The following is an 18201-nucleotide window of genomic DNA, read 5'->3' on the forward strand; positions in this document are numbered from 1 at the left end:
TTTTTTTTTTTTTTCTGATTACAACTCAAGGTAATAAATGCATTTCCACAGACACTGCTTGAGCTCATGTGTGTATGTAGTAGCACTCATGTGTGTACACATACACACCTGCAAATGTAACACTACTGTTTCATTAAATAACGCTACATGTGAGGCACTGGAATGTTGCTTCATTGCATTGATTTTACGTTTAAAATTCTGTTTCCCATTGAACTGATGTCATAAGCCCGCATGCAACACTTTGTCCTGAGACCCTCTCAATATGTGGCATTTGGTGAGGATGCTGGCCAGGGTGGGGAGCCAGTGATAAGTTAGGAGGAGGAACTGCAGCTGTGTGGCAGGTGCTGGCCAGGGTGCTACCCGTGAAAGACCAGCAGAGAATTGGACGGAACAGTCTGAAGATAAACCTCCCCTGCTGCAGGTCCAGAAACTCATCTCTCTCCCCTCAGCCAAAAGAGAGCTCAAAGTCCCTTCTGACTGCTCTTGATTTTTCTGGTCGGCAGCAATCACACACAGGCTTTTCACTGTGGAATGGCAGGCCAGGCAGGGCTGGAAGCGCCACCTATTTCAGCCAGTTAGCTCTTCTTGCAGGAGGCCACAATGACACAGGCCTCAGGCTTCTCGCTGAAAGGACACCTCGCTGGGCAGCCTGTGCCCATGATGTGGCCTTGAACACCATGCCGACTCACAGCAGTGCAGGACAAACCCCTCTGGCCAGAGTTGTAGCGCTGCCCCGCTGCCACCCATACGCCATTCCTTTTATTTTTAGGGAAGGGTCTACAGGGTGCTCAGGGTCTCACTACTAGATGGGACAGGTAGTGATCTGCCTGTTTACAGCCTCCCAAGAGCTGGGATTACAGGCGCCACCACACCCAATCTCAACTGCTGTCTCAGCATGCCACAGGGGCAGGGCTGGTGTGGCAGGTCTGGGGATTGAACCCCTGGCCCCTACACCTGCTTGCAGGCGCTTTAATCCACTGAGCTATTTGACAGGCCCTAATATGCCATTCCTGCTGTGCACACACGGAAAGGACGCTGTGGCCCTTTGCTTCTTGACATCACCTGGAGACAACACACTCACTCTTGGTTTTCACATTCTATTTCATTTTTTTTATTTATTCATTTTGCTCCGAATGCCTTCAGGGCAGGTTTGGCTGGCTTGAGTTCTGGGGCTCGAACCACAGCAACCTGAGCCTGACTGCTTTGTTGAAGCAGGCACTTAAAGAGCTGAGCTAAGGGGCAGGCCTCCCGGTTTTCACATTTTAAACATGAGAACAACATAAAAGCAGAGTCATAACCACCTCTGGCCACACTTGCTCTTTTAAAATTTCTAAAACTAAGGGACTTACTATTCAGCAACTTGGCACTATGCACTTCATGATCTTCATACTGTCTTCTTTGTTTTAGGCACATAAAATGTCCCTCCCTGACTGTCCAGACCGCTTCAGAATCAGCACAGAACCTCTCTCCGGGACCTTGTCCACACCCTCATCCCCAGTCTCCCTCCACATCACTGTGGCACAGAGCTGACCACGGAAGAGTGACTGTGGCCCCCGTCCCCTCCAGACATACATGTGGATTCCTCCCAGCCCCATGAGATGGCCACATCCTTCCCCTCATCTCTGTCACTATCATCAGCATCAGAACATCCCCCCCTTTTTTTTTTTTGGCGGAACCGGGGACTGAACTCAGGCCCTTGTGCTTGCCAGGCAAGTGCTGAATTTACTGAGCCGTCTCCCCGGCCCCAGAATGTCCATTTCTGAGGCTTGCACACCCCCAGGTTCCTTGCGCAAAGCCCAGGTGTGCAGGTACTGCGACTCTTACCTAGTGCAGGCAGAGCGGCTCTTCCCTAAACACACAGAACGCTACTACTTGCGAGGCCAACACTAACCTTGGCCTGTGGGCAGATTTCTACACCCCAGCTACACAGGTACAGAACTGCATCTTCAGAGCTCGATGTGCACAGACATGAACAACCACAGCTGCAAATGTCAACCTGAAATTCTACGCTGCAGCCCACATGAGGGTCTACTACACACCAAAGAGCAATGAATTTTTGTTTAAAAAATTACACAAATGTCAGATATTATTATATTGTATACTCTTCGATGTTGCTTGTTTTTAAAAAGCCACTTCCTGGACCTTAAGACAGAAAGGAGAATCAGCCGCTGAACTTGGAAATAATTACACACATCAGATAATGCCAACTGGGGAGACGGCACACTCTGTCCTGGATCCCCTTCCACACAAGCCAGAACAGCGCTCTGATCCTGTGGTTAACAGATGGTAATGACTCTAACAAAACACACCCACTACTGATAAAACCTGCAGTGCAAAGCAAGCCAAAAGAAAAAGGAAGAATGCCCACACCTTGGCTCTGCTCCTTTGAAAATCTGCAGACTGGTGTAAGATATTTTTTAAAAACTGGATCTAGTGGATCCGAGTTGTGACCCAGGCACTGGTAATTTTTCAAAGCCCAGATGTACGTACCTGGTTAAGACTGAATGAAATATAACTGAGAGTTGTATTTTTCTCGAAATACAACTTGCTACCAACTAACAATTCCACTTTCTTCCAATTAAGTATATAGTTAAAAATAACTTTAATAGGCCTTTTATTTCAGGAGGGAAGACATTCTTAAGCATAAAAGCAGAAGAAAGAGTAAAAATGCTTATTCCCCAGGAACACACCAAATGTGACGAGGTCGGTGAAGGGAAAAGGCCCCAGGTTCCCGGAGCCTCACACTGGCAAAGCTGAGGACAAGGAGCAGATCCGGTCACCAAGGCGGGCCAGGTGGCCAAGGACAGGATGACCCCATTCCTCGAGCAGAGCTGTCTCCACCCTGCCCATCCAGCAGCGTGAGATGACGGACTTCTTCGTGGCTGCATCCCTCAAGGACGAGTTCTGAAGACGACGCCAGTGCAGAAGCAAACTCGTGCTGGCCAGGTTCGAGGCATCTGGTGCCACTGGAGACCACAGCAGCCACACTGGCCTAATGCTCCAAGGAGGTAGCCACAGCCTTTGGAGAGGCCACCATTCTGGCCACTTCTCTACTGTCCCTGTGCAAAGTCTAGCAGGGAAACAAGATCAGCAAGGCCTGCAGCATTCCTTGAAGGGCCCGGCTGCTCTGGCTCTCTGTTGGTGCGTCTCAGCGCTGCCCCTGGGGCACTGGCACTGCTTCAGCCCCTGGCCCAAGATACTGCTGCTGCTGGTGCCACTGACAACCACAACACCACTGCCACGGGCAATTCCACATGGCTACCTGTGATGCCACCTCCAATACCTACAGCCTTCTGATGCCTGAGCTCCGCCCACCAAATCTCCCTACTAGGATTGAGTGCCACCTTGTAGAAACCACGCCCGAGTCTCTGGTCCTAAGGCTCAGCCTCCAGCACTGCTACCACACAGCGTTTCATATGAGAAAAACAGAGTGAATGACACCTGAAAAAAAGCATAAAAATTTGGAACTTTGACTAGACGAAAGTATAAATTTTTCAGACTGTAAAAAATACAATAAAGCTAAAGAACAAACAAAGGAAATATCTACATAAGTGACAAAAGTTAATTGATCCGATGACTATTTTAAACATATCTTTTGCATTGATCATTCCCACTTCTTGTTCTTAAGGGAAGACAATAAGCAGAAAGGTACACAGAGATTTAGTGCAAAGATTCTTTTTCCTGGGAACATAACACATTAAACAATAGAAAATCTAAATCGTTATCAATAAAGAACTGGGCAAATTAAAATATAGCCTGATAGAATACCAACTAGCAAAAATGGCCTTAAATAGTGTTCAAACTTTGGTAATCCATTCATTATATTTTTATATGAAAGAACAGTTTATAAACTTTAACTGTACAAATAAAACAGCGTGATCATCTCATCTTTAAACAATATGTTCACGAGCAACACTTGCCCAACTGTAACATCTGTTACCACAGAGCAGTAGGAGGACAGCGATTCTTCACTTTTTGCTTTAATTCCATTGCCAAAGTTTTTTCAGTCATCTAGTAGGTTTCTAAGGAGATACTACTGGGGTACTGCAAATGGAGGCACTCACTACGCTAAGTGAATAAAATGCCAGAGGAACCAAATCCATTTGTGCCACCACTGGGTCATGGGAGGGGCAGTTCGGCAAAGGCCAGCCGTGAGGCCAATGCCAGTGACCACCACATCAGCCTCCTTCTGAAGCAGGGAACTGAAAGTTACTGGCCACAGGAGAGTCTGTCTGCCTCACAGCAAACTGACCAGCCTCCAGTGGACAGCTGGGAGCTGGGGCTGAGACCCACAAACTCCACCTGTGGTGTCCACGCCTCGCTTCTTGTTTGAGGACACTGTTTCCCATCATATAGCACGTGAAGAGTATGTGCAAGATTTCCATGAACACCACCCAACACCAACTTAGAAGCTGGCTGGAAGCCAAGTATGGTGATGCACAACTGTAATCCCAACTATTCAGGAGGCTGAGGAAGGAGAATCACAAGTTCAAGGCCAGCCAGGACAACTTAGCAAGATCTTGTCTCAAGATTAAGGGCCAGGGAAAAAGCTTAGTGGTAGAGTGCTTAACAAACATGTATGAGGCCTTGGCTTCAATCCCCAATACTGCAAAACTAAGAAAAATCTAGCTGGTACAAACAAACCCAGCTGGGTTGCAAGTTCAGAGTAACCCTGGGCCTGCTTGCGTATGATCCGCATGTCCTTTCTACCATCTGACAGCGACACTGCTTCACCAACCAACGCCGCTGGACTCTCAGGATGCAGGTCCACTGGAAAGTGAAAGGCTGTGGTCACAATGAACTCCCAATCAACACCTGCCATGTATGACTCACATGCACCTTACCTTTGTATGTCTTTTTTTTTTTTTTTTTTTTTTTTTTTTTTTTTACTGAACCAGGGATTGAACTCAGGCCCTTGCACTTGCCATGGAAGCACTTATTCCACTAAGCCATCTCTCCAGTCCCCTCTATATGTCTTTAGTGCTCACTCAGAAAACTTCAAGAGCTGTAATTCTAATAAAAGTATATGTGTAAGCTATCATCTTAGTACCCCCCAACCCCCAAAGATGCAATAATGAAATGAGAACTAGTCCACTCAGAGCACTCCATGAGGAGGTACAACTTTGCTTCCAGGACACCCTGCAGCCATCCACCTCACTGTGCCTGCTTCCATACATGTAAAAGTAGGTCACACTAGCACTGCCAAGCTCAGGGCAGTTTGAAAGTTCCTGTGAAAAAATACATGCCAAAGGTCTTGGCAAGCTTCAGACTTGCTAGTACCAACAAGCAGAGTAGGCACCAGCAGCTGGCTTCCCTTGTGAGCTAGTTAGGAGGTTCCCAAGCTCTACTCCAGAACAACTAAATCTGGATCTGCAATTGGATTAGGTGAAGAGCACGCATGTGCACACACAGAAGCATTGGAGGACTCAAGAGGAGGAACCCATCATTCCTTGCAGCACTATTTGGAAGGACTGGTGTGTGAGCCAGCAGCCCAGCAGGAAGGCTAAGTGTGAGTTCCTATTTTTACCAGTCTCTGGCTTTCCAAAGCCACTAATGCCATGCATACTTCTTAGAAAGTCAAGCCAGCAAGTACACAGTAGGACTTCACTTCAGTATTTTCATAGCTGAGACCGAACTGTTTCATCAGAACTGGGCAAGAAGGCTGTGTGCATAGTTTACACTTACTTGTCCAAGCAAGTTTCCACCATAGTTCTGTTTTCAAGATTCACATCCAGAAGTTCAAGGGACCTCTCTTATTTAGAGTATCTGAGTAATTTATTTTTGAAGAATTTGTACACCACTCCCATGAGAAGATCAACAAGGATTCCCATCCTCTTAAATTTCAGACTGCTCACATTCTTGGACAGTTAGTTTTCCTTGCTGCCCATTTCTTTGAATCTTAAGTGGGGGACGGTTGAAAGAACAAATACAAATCTTGCTTCAAAAGTTGGCTTTAGGGGGCTGCCCCTTAGCTCAGTTCTTTAAGTGGCTGCTTCAACAAAGCCATCAGGCTCAGGTTGCTGTGGTTCGATCCCCACAACTGAAGCCAGCCAAACCTGCCCTGAAGGCATTCGGAGCAAAAAAAAAAAAGTTGGCTTTAGTTAGGACTTTTTGGGTCTGGAGACTTTCTAAAATATTTCCTATGAACCCATTTCAAAGGACATGATCAAGGAGAAAACAATAGTAATAAAATTCAGTTTCTATCCCAAGCACCTTGAGGTGGGCTCAATCCCACTCTCCCCTCCCTGCCCTGAACCAGGACATCAGGAACCTGCTGCCTACCACCAACCACAGGGCTCTGCATGACCCTCTGCTCCTGTGCATGCAGTGTCCAAGCTCCACAGATCTGAGGTTGTCCTCGGGAGGACAGGAGGCAATCTCATCCACCAAATTTGTGCTTGGAAGAAACTTCAGCCTGGCAAGCCTGCCCAGGCAACTTGCAACCTCCCTGGCCTCCAACCCAAAGCCCAACACCATGCTGCTGCTTGGTGACTACAACCACTGACTACATGAATCCACTGAAGTGTGTGCAAATGGTGATGCTCAGTGTCATTCCAAGTGGCCCTCCAACTGAGGGGAGTGTAGGCGCTGGCTTTCACAGAGTACTCAGGCAGAGATGGGGCTGGAGATGGGCACAGTACTGCTGGCCAGGGCAGTCCTGCCTGGGCTTCCTGTAAGTGCTTTACTTCTAAATCTGGTCTAAAACCTCCAAGTTTCTCTTCAAGGCTCTGGGTAGAAGCAGGGGACATTTATTCAGCTCTTCAATGAATGGATATTGAGTTTCTAACATGCATTTACGTCTGTTTTAGGCCTTCAGGAAACAGCCTTAAAACAAAGACCTTGCTGTCCCCAAGCCTGTATTTCAGTGTGCATATGGGGAATGTAAAGTGCTTGTATTTTAGTGTGTCTATGGGGAGTCTAAAGTATCAGGTCATGAAGAAAACAGAGAGATGAGGACAGGGGTGCGGCGTTGGACAGGCTGGGCAGAGAAAGCCTGGCTTGAGCAGAGATGCACAGCACAAGAAGCAAGTCTTGCAAGTGCATGGGCAGGAGCACACTTAGCAAGGTGAGCAGCAGGAGGCAGAGGCCTGAGGTAGGGCGAAGAGGGCTGTGTGGTGCGAGAGGTGCCACAGCCCGCTCCTTGGGAGACAGCATTCTTGAGCAGAGTGCACTGCCGACTCCCACTGAAGCCACGTAACAGGACGGAGTCCTTACTGCTCTGCATGCTTCTCACTGCATAGGGTCCAACTGCTTAATCAGAAACCCATCAAAGATCTTAAGACCACAAAGTAGCCGAGGACAAGTTGGGCAGAAGACCAGGCCTGGGCAGCCCTGAGCGAACGAGTTCAACTAGGGCACTTTGCCTACAGCAATAAACACCAGTGACTGCCCTCTTGAAGACTGTACATGGAGAGCAGCTCCAGAACCTCACTGTACAATTTCATACTGCACTGCTGTCCCTTTGATCTGATCTGCCTAATCAGACTAGTAGACCTTCTAACGAAAGCAGTTGCCCAAGAAGCAGCTAGAAAGTCCTGTTTTTAGTTTGGCTTTGACTCATGCTAATCATTACACCAGAAAACCTTCTGCTGGCACTGGCCTCAGCCAGGACTGCAAGCGTGACCTGCCTGTCCACAAGAGGTAATCATGCAGATCCGGAAGGGAGTTGCTAAAAACCAAGTTTTTAAGGGTAAAAACTGAAAAAAACCCAATAAAAACTGGAAACCATTTAATTTCGAGCAAAGAGGAGCTGGTCACACCCAGAGCAGCTGCCAAAAGGGATGCTGCAGGTGTGGAAAACATATGCTGCATACAGGGGTCAGAAATGACCATACTCGGAGTCTCAACAGTGCGAGGGGTAACTTGTTATGTCCTTCTGCACCATTTGAATATTTACACACACCTTCTCAAGTTTAGGTCTTGAAGGAACAGTGATGCAAGATAAAAGCTTTAGGTCAGCTGCTGATGGAACTTTTTTAAGAGGAAATGAATGGCTGCTGCTGAATCCTATTTTAATTTCAATTCACACAGATCTAACAAATGAAGCACAGAGGAAGGGAGAAACTGCAACTTGCTACAATGGCCTCCTGGAGAAATGGTGAACCATTTCTTCGGTAGAGGAGTACAGCAATGCTCTGACACCTGCTGTCATCTCTGTACAACCAGTAAGAAAGCCCGCTGCTCAGAACCGCAGGCCAGAATCGGCCGCATCAGGCCCACGAGGGCCAGCGGGCTGGGATCTTACCACTGTGAGCCACCACTGCCCGCACCTGGCTGGGGCGTTAGTTACTGCTCACCTCTCGAAGTAGCGAAGCTATGCTACCATGCTGTCAATATTTTAGTATGTTCCTGAACATTCCACAAAGGGGGCTCTTAAAATTGCACAATAACTCTTCCTGTAATGTGGATTTCTAAGGTGAAAATGGTCACCAAAAGCCAACTGAGTTGGAGAAAACTCGAATTTCTAAGGGAAGTTTGAGAAGTCATTTAACCAAAAATGAAATTTGGCTTTGGAGCAAGACTGAGTACTGGAAAAAAAGACAAGCTCTCCGCTTTTAACTGTCATCCCACAGCCAGTCAGAAACTGCACTTTCTCTTCAAAACAAAAAATGGCAAATGTACCACAATCTTTGGTTATGTTACATTTTAGTGAAATTACTTCATACATATTGGCTTATAATTTTTCTCTGCTGCAAAATTGGGAACATTCAAACTACATAATGCAAAATTTTAATGACAAATAATGCCACTCAGCACTGTGCAATTTCCTATCTCTTGTGGAGGGTCCTGCATCGCACCCGTGGAAAGGGACATGGAGCGGCATGATCCACGAAGCCCGAGTAGCTCTCCAGCCAATTCCATTTTATTCAGTAATCGCATTCCTGCTCTCAAGTCCCAGTGAACGTAGGAGGCAGTGTCTGCTTCACTAATCACAGCCCAGGGTTTAATAATTCAATGTTGGGTCTCCCAAGAAAAAGTCTCCAGGGAAGACACGTAACGCAGAGTACGGTGAGCTTTCCCTAATAAGCAATTCAGTAAAAACTGTGCAGTATCCAGGGAGATGAGGGCAGGCACCGTGGAGGACATAAACTATACTGAAGGCCGCAAGTTGCCTCTGAACTTCCTACCTACAAGCACCCACATAGGAAAGATACGCTTGGAGAAGACAAGGGAAGGAGTCTTCCTCTGAGATCAGTTGTTAACACACTGGATCTAACGTGCTTCCCAGAGCTGCTGGCCCCTAAGCTGGCTCCAGTACATCCTTCGCGTCTGCCCCTTCAAACTCCTTATGTTGTTGTTTCAAAGCCAGGTGACAGTGCAGTCTCATCACACAAAATCACATCTAGCCAATCCTACACATATCATAGTTCAGCAGAAACAAAAATAATGCAAGTCTTAACTATTTGCATAATTTTTGTCATTTATTGATGTATAATTTTTTTCTAAGTTGGTGACTATTTAGCATGTTAGAAAATTATCTGTGATTTCCTGAAAGTCTGTGTTGTAGCAGATCTTCACATCATCTGAGTTTTGAGTTCTTTTACCCGTATGACTATCGGTGATCTGTTTAAGGGATTTCCAGAAAGTTCTTTTTACGAGTTGGTTGAAATGGGATGATTTTAGCTGTCCGATTACCACCACGTCAGGCTTTTCTAACAACAACTCCCACAGCCCGACAATGCTGAAGTGACAGTCTCTTTCTCTTGCTATTCCCAGACCACTGTACTATGCCTTACTGGCCATGGGGACACACAAAATTAAATAGCAGAGTTGAGATCTCAACATACTAATACTTATGGTAGAGTTCCAAGAAACGCTGGCACCCATACCAATGAATATTGTCAAACTATTTAGAGAAAATAGAATTATAGTCTTCTTTTTTCCCCCAGGAACCAGGGACTGAACTCAGGCCCTTGCCAGGCAAACACTTATTCTACTGACCTATCTCCCCAGCCCCTGAAAATAGAATTATAGACTCATTTTACAAAATATAGAGGACATAGCAGAGAGAAGGGCATAAAATGGATGATTTTAAAGAGTAACATCCTCACCTTGTCTTGTTTCCGGTCCACAGGACACAGCCCCCCAGGAGTCGGATGGAGTTCCCCTTGCCCTACGAGCTACGAGTCCTACCACTCTCTTCAGCCACTTCCACTGTCCCTACCACCGTTAACTCCGGGCAGAAAAGCTGCAAACCCTGACTTAAGATTCATTTATTTACAGAACTTTTCATTCATTTCCTTGAATTTGTATGCGTTTTGTTAAAAAATTTACTAAAAGCTGCTTCAGAGTACAAACTTTATTCAGAATTTACTATATAAACAGAATTAATGGGCATTTCAAGTCCCTCCACTCAGTAAATACAAAGTAGAGACTCTCACTGAAAATACATAGACCCTGATTACATTATTTTATATAGGGAAAACACACACACACACACACACACAGAGCTGAGAATATTTGTACATATATAAGAAGTCATGCTTCAAAATTTTACTCAAAAATAAAACAATTAGGTTTTAAATAATTATACCATTTAACATATATAGTGATCATGAAAGCTCTAAGTGAAATTCTGGAGTAATATTTTTATGTCTGTATAATATGGTATGAATGGTCAGTGTGGGTCCACGTGGACCTAAAAAAGTCTTATTTTTGACACATCTTGCCAACAAAATCTTGTGGTCATAACCACTTCCTCAGCATGTTTTGCTAGCACCCAAGGGAAACAGGTGATCTCTTGCACAACCTCCTTCACCTACACCTCCAGCACCTCGCAAGCTTCCAGTCAGCTCTGAGCATCTAGTGCCTGGTGACACCAGGGTCCTTCCTAGCCTCGGCAAACATGGTCTAGCTCTGCCCAATGCCGAGTGCAGAGCCAAGAAGGCTACATCTCTGCCACAACAAAACGCCACCTTCAGAACGCAACACTGTGAACTCAGTCGTGAAATCCCACAAACCTCAGACAGCCAAGGCCCCTACGTCTGGATCTATTCTACTTCTCAGGAAAGGAGATGGAAATAAAAGCAAGGCTCTTTACAAAAAGGAGCTGAAATGCTCCTGCCCTCAGCAGGACAAAAGCCGACACTGGGAAGGGAACTGCAGATGATGGATCCATCTCCAGATGGAGGGGCTAAAATCTGGCAGGCTGGGAAGTAAACAGCACCACCACTCGGCAAACAGGCGGACAGATAAGCCCTGTGCACATGCACGTTAACCATGCGGGACAGCTCCAGGTTCAGAACACGGATATCTGAGGTCTGGGTGGACGTGGGCTCCTCCGCTAGGTCAGCCTCGCTTGGGAAGTGAACTTGTGAGGCACACACTGCAGGCATGCAGAACATGATACTCTGTGAGGAACTACAACATAGCTTTAAGTCCTGAACAGTATCTGTCAGTTGGCCGACTGAGCCAGGCTCCACTCCACCAGACGATAAAAGAGTTTCAGAGGTGAGTTCTATTTGCTTACACTAGAGGTGCATGGTCACAGGACTAATACAAGTCTATAGACACAATTCAGAAAGGCAGATCGTCTGTCTCGCATACAAACAACAGTGCTTCTCACATGGGCCGGGCTGTTCCCTGAAGCTGCTTTTCCACCTACTTAGTCCCAAGAGTAGAGTTGCTTCAGTTTTTTGATTTTCCAAGGATGACTTCTGAGTGAGCTGGATTTTGCAGGAGATTCCCAGTGAGGGACATGGCAAGCAGGCGAGCCGAGGTTATACGAGGGAGATTGGAGCTGCTCAGTGGACACTTCTGTTGCTGAAATGTTTCTCACAAAATAAATCAAATGCATGCACTGATAATATTCTTGTCTGAACTTATAAATGGATAAAACTGACAATTACATGCCCAGAAAAAGAAGAATAAAAATAAAATTATCTGGGAACCTTGAAAAGTTTTCTGAAAATGTGCTGCAAATTCAAGTCACAAAACAACAGAATTCCGAATTCTAATCTCTATTTTAATTTGAAATACAATTTACAGCATAAACCCGACATCCTGAGATAGGAGGAGGATTCAAGGAGAAAACGTTCAGACTCATCAGAAATTTTAGCAAAAAGCACGCTCATTTTAAAAACACATTAGTATGCCAAATACTCGGAAATCACGCTTTCAGGAGCCGGCGCCTCAGGCTCTTAGCATCTCTTGTATGGTACTCCACGCACCCTTTGCAGAACTTTGGTCCGATTCCCTGTGAAGCTCTCAACTGGCAGCTGCAGGCTCTGCGCTGAGACAGTAGCATCCTTCAAGAATGATGTCCCGATCCTAGGCGCAGGGCATCACTGACAGCCACAGCACAATCGGAACAAGGACAGAAGGAAGAGGACCTTTCAGCGCAGTCCCTGCACACCTGGAAACTGTACAGAAGCACCAGGTCTGCCGGCTTCTTGCCAAGAGGAAGCCTAGCCTTCCTTACACACCTGACAGAGTTTGCCTACAAGCCCAAATCACATGGGCATGGCTGTGGCTCACTTCCTCTGGGTCGCCCATACTCTCAAAGTTCTGCCCCTCCGCAGCCGCTCTGCACCGTACACCATGTGCTGGGCTAGGAGGTGCAGTGGTTCAGGGATGCAGATTTCCCATGAGACACACACTAACGTGCTCTTATAATACAACTTAGGCTGACATAATAAATAGAAATTTTTATTCAAAAGTTCCTAGGACACAACTACCCAACACTGATTATATGCATGCACTAAATTCTCTGCAATGCTCAGTATTCTACTCTTGTTTCTTAAAATTATACAAGGACAAACTTTATTCATATTTGTCTAATATCCAAGATATTTTTTGAAATTAAGTAAATCTTTGGGCCACTACCCATTTAGAACATACCAGAATAAAATCAGTTTGTAAATGCTTCAGTATTTCCAAAGACCACAGTACTATCCTTCAAACACTGCCAAAAGCTACTGTGTTACCCCAAACAACAAAATGCCCCTTCCTGATGCATCTGGAACCCATCGTCTCTCCAGGACGGTGACTCCCTTCCCTTGGTGCATTTCAGGTTAGCTGTGTAAGAGTTACCTTTCCCACTTCCACTTTAGTTACTGTAAGGCTCTTATGTCTTGCCCTCTCCTGGGTCTCTTTCATTTGTACTCACAGTGTTCAGAATCTAAGAAGGTCTTTGAAATCTTCATTCCAGTAGGGACTGAGATTCTTCCTGCTTGGATAATTCCTTCTGGGTATATCAAATGCCTACACCTCATCAATACTATGACTAGAATTGCCTAAGAGGAAACACCTCTATTGACAGAAGTATCACAGAATGAGTTTTTAAAAAGCCAGTTATAATGAGGAAACAGCTAAATAGGCAGCACATGTTTAGATTAAAATACAACTTGATTTAAAAATAAAATCTGTTTTCTTATTGTGTCTGCTATCAAACATACAGCAGCCAACTGCTTTTGTAATAGAGCAAAGCAAAAAAATGGAGCAGTGGTAATGGGTAGCCCCTCAGCCTCTAACAGCCCTCCCAAAGAAATCTTAGGAAATGTCTACTGCAGATGTACATTGATTTCATGAATTTCAGATAATACACCAACAAATTTTTTTTAAACATTTATTTATTTATTTATTGTGTGGCCAGCTCAGCCCACCAGGGGGCGGGGCTGGCTGGCATGTGGTGCTGGGGGATTGAACCGCGGTCCCTGTGCTTTGCTAAGCTTGTTCTAAGTAGGTGCTTTAGACCACTGAGCCATCTCGCCAGCCCCACACCAACAAATTTTGCAATAAATTCATATAAGTATATTTTCCCAAGCTGTCATCAGTCTCAAGTTCCCTGCACTCTCTTCATCATTCCCCTTTAATCCTTTTCCAAGTTGTTCCTGAATATGGCCTTAAAAATCAGTTTTGTCCTGTTTTGGTCACAAGAGTAGGGAGGCAGCCATATTTGAGACCCATACAACTGTCTCCCAAGCATGGTCTCCAGGCTCTTAATTCCAACAGGATGGGAAAGGCTGGGGACAGATCAATGCCAGCTCTCTGTCCACCTGAGGCTCAGGGCCACCCTTGGCCACAGTCCAGGCTCACATGAGTAGCACACAGCTGGAAACGGTGTCCAGGTATATGGGAGGAGGTGACCTTTCAACTCCGGAGGGCCACTGCTCCTTCCTGGAGACCAGTTGCTCTCCTTCTCTTCCTTTTCATTCACATCACCTACCTGGCAGCTGCTGTATGGCGCGTTCACCTCAGGGGAGGAAGGGGGCGCGAGGAGGTGAAATGGAAGCTCTGTGCCTCCCTCCTTAAGCGCAACTGTCCTGAACAATAATGGCGAACTGAAATGGCGAACTGTGTGTGTGACAAATGTGGGTAGAATTTCATATTCTAACATAGACAGCTCCAAGTTGAAAATTTGTAATTACAACCTTTACGATTGTCACTTGATGATTGTTTTCCCCTCTTCTTTACTTCTGATCAATAATTACTCTGATCCGAGTAACACACACTTCAAGGTAGAGAGAAGAAAAAAGAAGCTAACCAGATAGGCATGGGAGGGGTTACATAACTATCTGGGAAAACATGGAATTCCTAAGGACCCACGCCCTCAATGGTATGACGACACTAATACTGACAGGTGATAATTTAAGACATGCATGCCAACTTAAAAGGACAAAGTTCTTTTATATACTTTTATTAAATGTACTATTTCACCTACTAAGAAATCATATAATTCCAAGATTCCTACATATTTCCAACATATTCAACTTAGGGATCCAAGATTCTGAACATGCCATCACCAAAAAAAATTGCAAACCTAAAAAACAAAAAAGGGAACAGAATTAAACAATGTCAAAGGAAAAGACGTTCTCAGAAAAGGTACTTACTTTTACTATTTTCAAAACATTTTAATGTTAAAGCTTTTCTCATATTTATAGCTCAAGTCTAATATTAAAATTTTATTTTGAAACAAGGAAGCTTATCAAAATAAATATTAAACATCATACATATCATCCATTTAGCTAACATTTACTGGGTCAAAATATGTTCACACTTACAACGTAAAGCTGTACAGTGGCATGAGTTCTGTATTTTCTTGTGGAAGCTATCATCACAATCACATTCAAATGCATAAATGAAATTATAGATTTCATTCCTGTACAACTCGTACCATTAGAAACTGCTTTTTAAGCCAATTAACAGCCAAGTCTTTGTTGTTCTAGATTACTTTTCTTGTACATGGAATAAAGACATTCTTTAAAAGGTTTTCTAACCTCAAAACCTCCTATTAGGATTTTTAATAAAAAAAAAAAAAAAAAGAAAGAAAAATGGGTGGGGGGGAAGAAGAAATCAAAATTTCTCAAAAGATAGTTATCAGTAATTGCTGTCATTAAAACAGTATTGTTTCATAGCAATACACTACATGGAAAGCTCTCCCTACGACAAGCTTTAATACCATGCTACTAGTATCTGTTTATTTAATGATTCTAAAGAAAACCAACAGTTTTGAATTCACGTGTGTAGGAATATAAATTATACAGGATGAGAACTGGCCAAGCAAGGAACTCGGGCACAGACCCAGGGCCCTCTTGGCATAGACTGGGCCAGCCCGCAAGCTACGTGGGACCAGACAGAAGGTCACCCACTCTGGTGCACCCAGCAGGGCCAGGGCTCCAGGGCCAGCTTGTGAGGAGGAGCTGCTCCTCAGTGTACATGAGGGATTCTCTTATCACTGCAGAAAGGCACAGGCACACTAATTTTCAAGATATTCTCAATGTCTAAGACAAAGGGCAAGAAAAGCCTGCAGGAAAATGAGGTGACTGGCATAGCATACAGAACTAGAGTGACAAGGGAGCCTCTAGAAGAAAACAAAAATATAACTTTTGTGTAAAAACAAAAATACTACCTGTTGAACAGCATTTAGAATTTTGGTCTACATGGCACTCTAGAGTGGAGCGGGATTTCATTTTCTCAGCATCTCGTCTATTAAATAAAATGATTTAGAATTTAGACGTAATATTGTGATGCTGCATTTGCTATTAATGCCCCATGTAAGACAGGAAATGAAACAGAATAACAACACCACTTATCTTAGTGAGTGGCTTGGTGTAAAATCTGAACGTGAGCAGGACCCCTAGCACAATTCGGTTCCTAGGGAGTGAAGCTCGGTACAGGCCTTAAGCACAGTTTTGTTGACTTCCTTAGCAAGAGAAGGGCCACCAGAATAAACCTGGCATTGAGGGAAGACATCACCCAAAAAGCTGAGTGAAGAAAAAATGATTCTATTATGTAGAATTATAAAATATATTTTGAACTACTAATAATTGAAGCAGAGTTAACTATAAACTAAAATTCTCAACAGGCACTTCATACTCAGAAAGTAGAACATATATATTTACATAAAACATTGAATTTCTTTACCAGAGGAAAAGAATGTTGTGGCAAGAATTCTTACTTTCTAGACTAAGAAAATTAAGACTAAACCTCTTGGTATTCAAAGAAAAAAAAACCACTTCAGCTATATTAGGCAAATTCCTAATATAGTACATATTTTATTACCAGTCAAGTAGCCCAAGAAGTCACTTGGAAAAGAGAAAAACCCTCTGTTTAAACAATTTTGGTTTGATTAGCACATGGACATTGGTATTAATCCAACTACTGAACATCTGCAGTCGGGTTGAGTTGCATCAGAACATTGCCTGTGAATTTTACAAAGAAAGGAACAGGGATAGGAACAGATACGGAAATGCGAGGCCCCTCTCTGTCCCTTAGGGTTTGCCATTACCATTCTGTGTGAAGTGGTCTCAGGACCAGACGACAGCACACTTCTAGCCAGAAATCGGATGACCTCAAAACCACCTCATGTCAGGCTGAGGCCTCATGTCTTTCGCTTAGAGCTAAAAATAAAAATACATGTGAATGAACAAATGATCATGGAATGAAATTCTAACATGACACTGAGATATGAGATATCAGAAGTTATCTTTATCACAGAAAAATGAACACATACACATTTCTACACAGAAAGTCACAATCCTTTTTTGAATGGGAGGATTCCCTCCTTATCCTATTGATTCCAAGTTGGTTCTACAAAGCTAGGTTTTTATTCATTTCCTGCGATATGACATTTATTTTTATACTGGTATATAACAGTATCACTAATGAAACTAATAAAGCTAAAGCAGCAATGGAACTTCTTTTTCTAGAATTAACCAGGGCAAAAAAGTAAACAGAAAGCTAAATAGAATGCTCAGTACACCAATGGTCTGGCCCTAAGAATACAAGTCTCTTCAGAGTGCCTAATCCCAACAATAGCGTTAGGAACGTGAAAACCAACTTGCGACTCTACCCAAAGTAAGGCTCAGGTGATACTCGAACACCCAATGTTTCTACATGCAGGAAGCTAAATGCCACAGATGCCAGAAGGGTCCGGGCGTCCATGGTGAGTGCAGCCCTAGAGTCTCTTTGCTAGTTCTGTGTCTGGGCTGTGGTGCTGGCAGCCATATGAACCACTGTGCCTACCGGGGTTGGAAGGGCACACCTCAGGTGCCAACATGAGGACTCTGCCAGTTGTAGGCTAAACCCACCTAACTTTATACTCAGTCTCAAATTCTAGCAATTCTAAAACTCCATGTATCATCTCAAGAACATGACCATCAAGTTTCCCTTTAAAAAGGATCAATGAATTCTGACAAGTTATAAATTTTGACAAATTACAAAATAAAATCTCTCTATAAGAACAATAGTTATTTCAGTATACCCCATGTCAAATACATTCTAATGAGAAACTATTATCTTAGTTCAACCTGAATCTCTTCTGCAGAGGGGCTACTAAGCCTGACAATACATGGGGGACAGACTGCACCCCTGGATACAAGTCCCCCCAAGCAGGGGACATACACACATAAGGCTCTCCCTCCTCACCCAGGCAGAAGTCATCCATGGTCCTAACTTCAAAGGCGTTCTGCTGTGTCGCACACACAGTGCCCCAGCTAGACAGCGACCTGCCTTACATGGAGGCTGCTCTGAGCACAATGTTTATCAGTCAGATAATCAGGACACCAAGCTTAACATATAGCACTGACTCAGAAAACATCATGCTGCATCTACCCTCACTTCTAGTCCTGAGGCCAAAACACACTCCAGATAGATCATAGTGGGGGCCTGGCCCTAGCTCAGTTCTTTAAGTGGCTGCTTCCACAAAGCTGTCAGCCTCAGCTTGCTGTAGTTCGATCCCCACAACACTCCAGCCAGCCA

The 18201-nt window shown here is 44.4% G+C and overlaps 1 protein-coding gene across 2 annotated transcripts in view; it reads right to left on the minus strand.

The window, feature by feature from the left end:
- The window catches only part of Xkr6 (XK related 6), a 235644-nt gene that overhangs the window by 141052 nt on the left and 76391 nt on the right, over positions 1–18201 (minus strand). The window contains exons 2-3 of one of the 2 annotated variants that reach the window (XR_002820993.1): positions 16730–16841; positions 13729–14761 (exon numbers count right to left, since the gene is read on the minus strand). The exons of the other annotated variant lie outside the window; for it this stretch is intronic. The gene's annotated coding sequence lies outside the window, so the exon portion shown is untranslated. Of the gene's footprint in view, positions 1–13728; positions 14762–16729; positions 16842–18201 lie in introns of those variants that run through there. 2 annotated transcript variants of the gene reach the window in all.

The sequence above is a fragment of the Octodon degus genome, unplaced genomic scaffold, assembly GCF_000260255.1.
Source record: "Octodon degus isolate 3935 unplaced genomic scaffold, OctDeg1.0 scaffold00036, whole genome shotgun sequence".
In the NCBI taxonomy this organism is placed as follows: Eukaryota; Metazoa; Chordata; class Mammalia; order Rodentia; family Octodontidae; genus Octodon; species Octodon degus.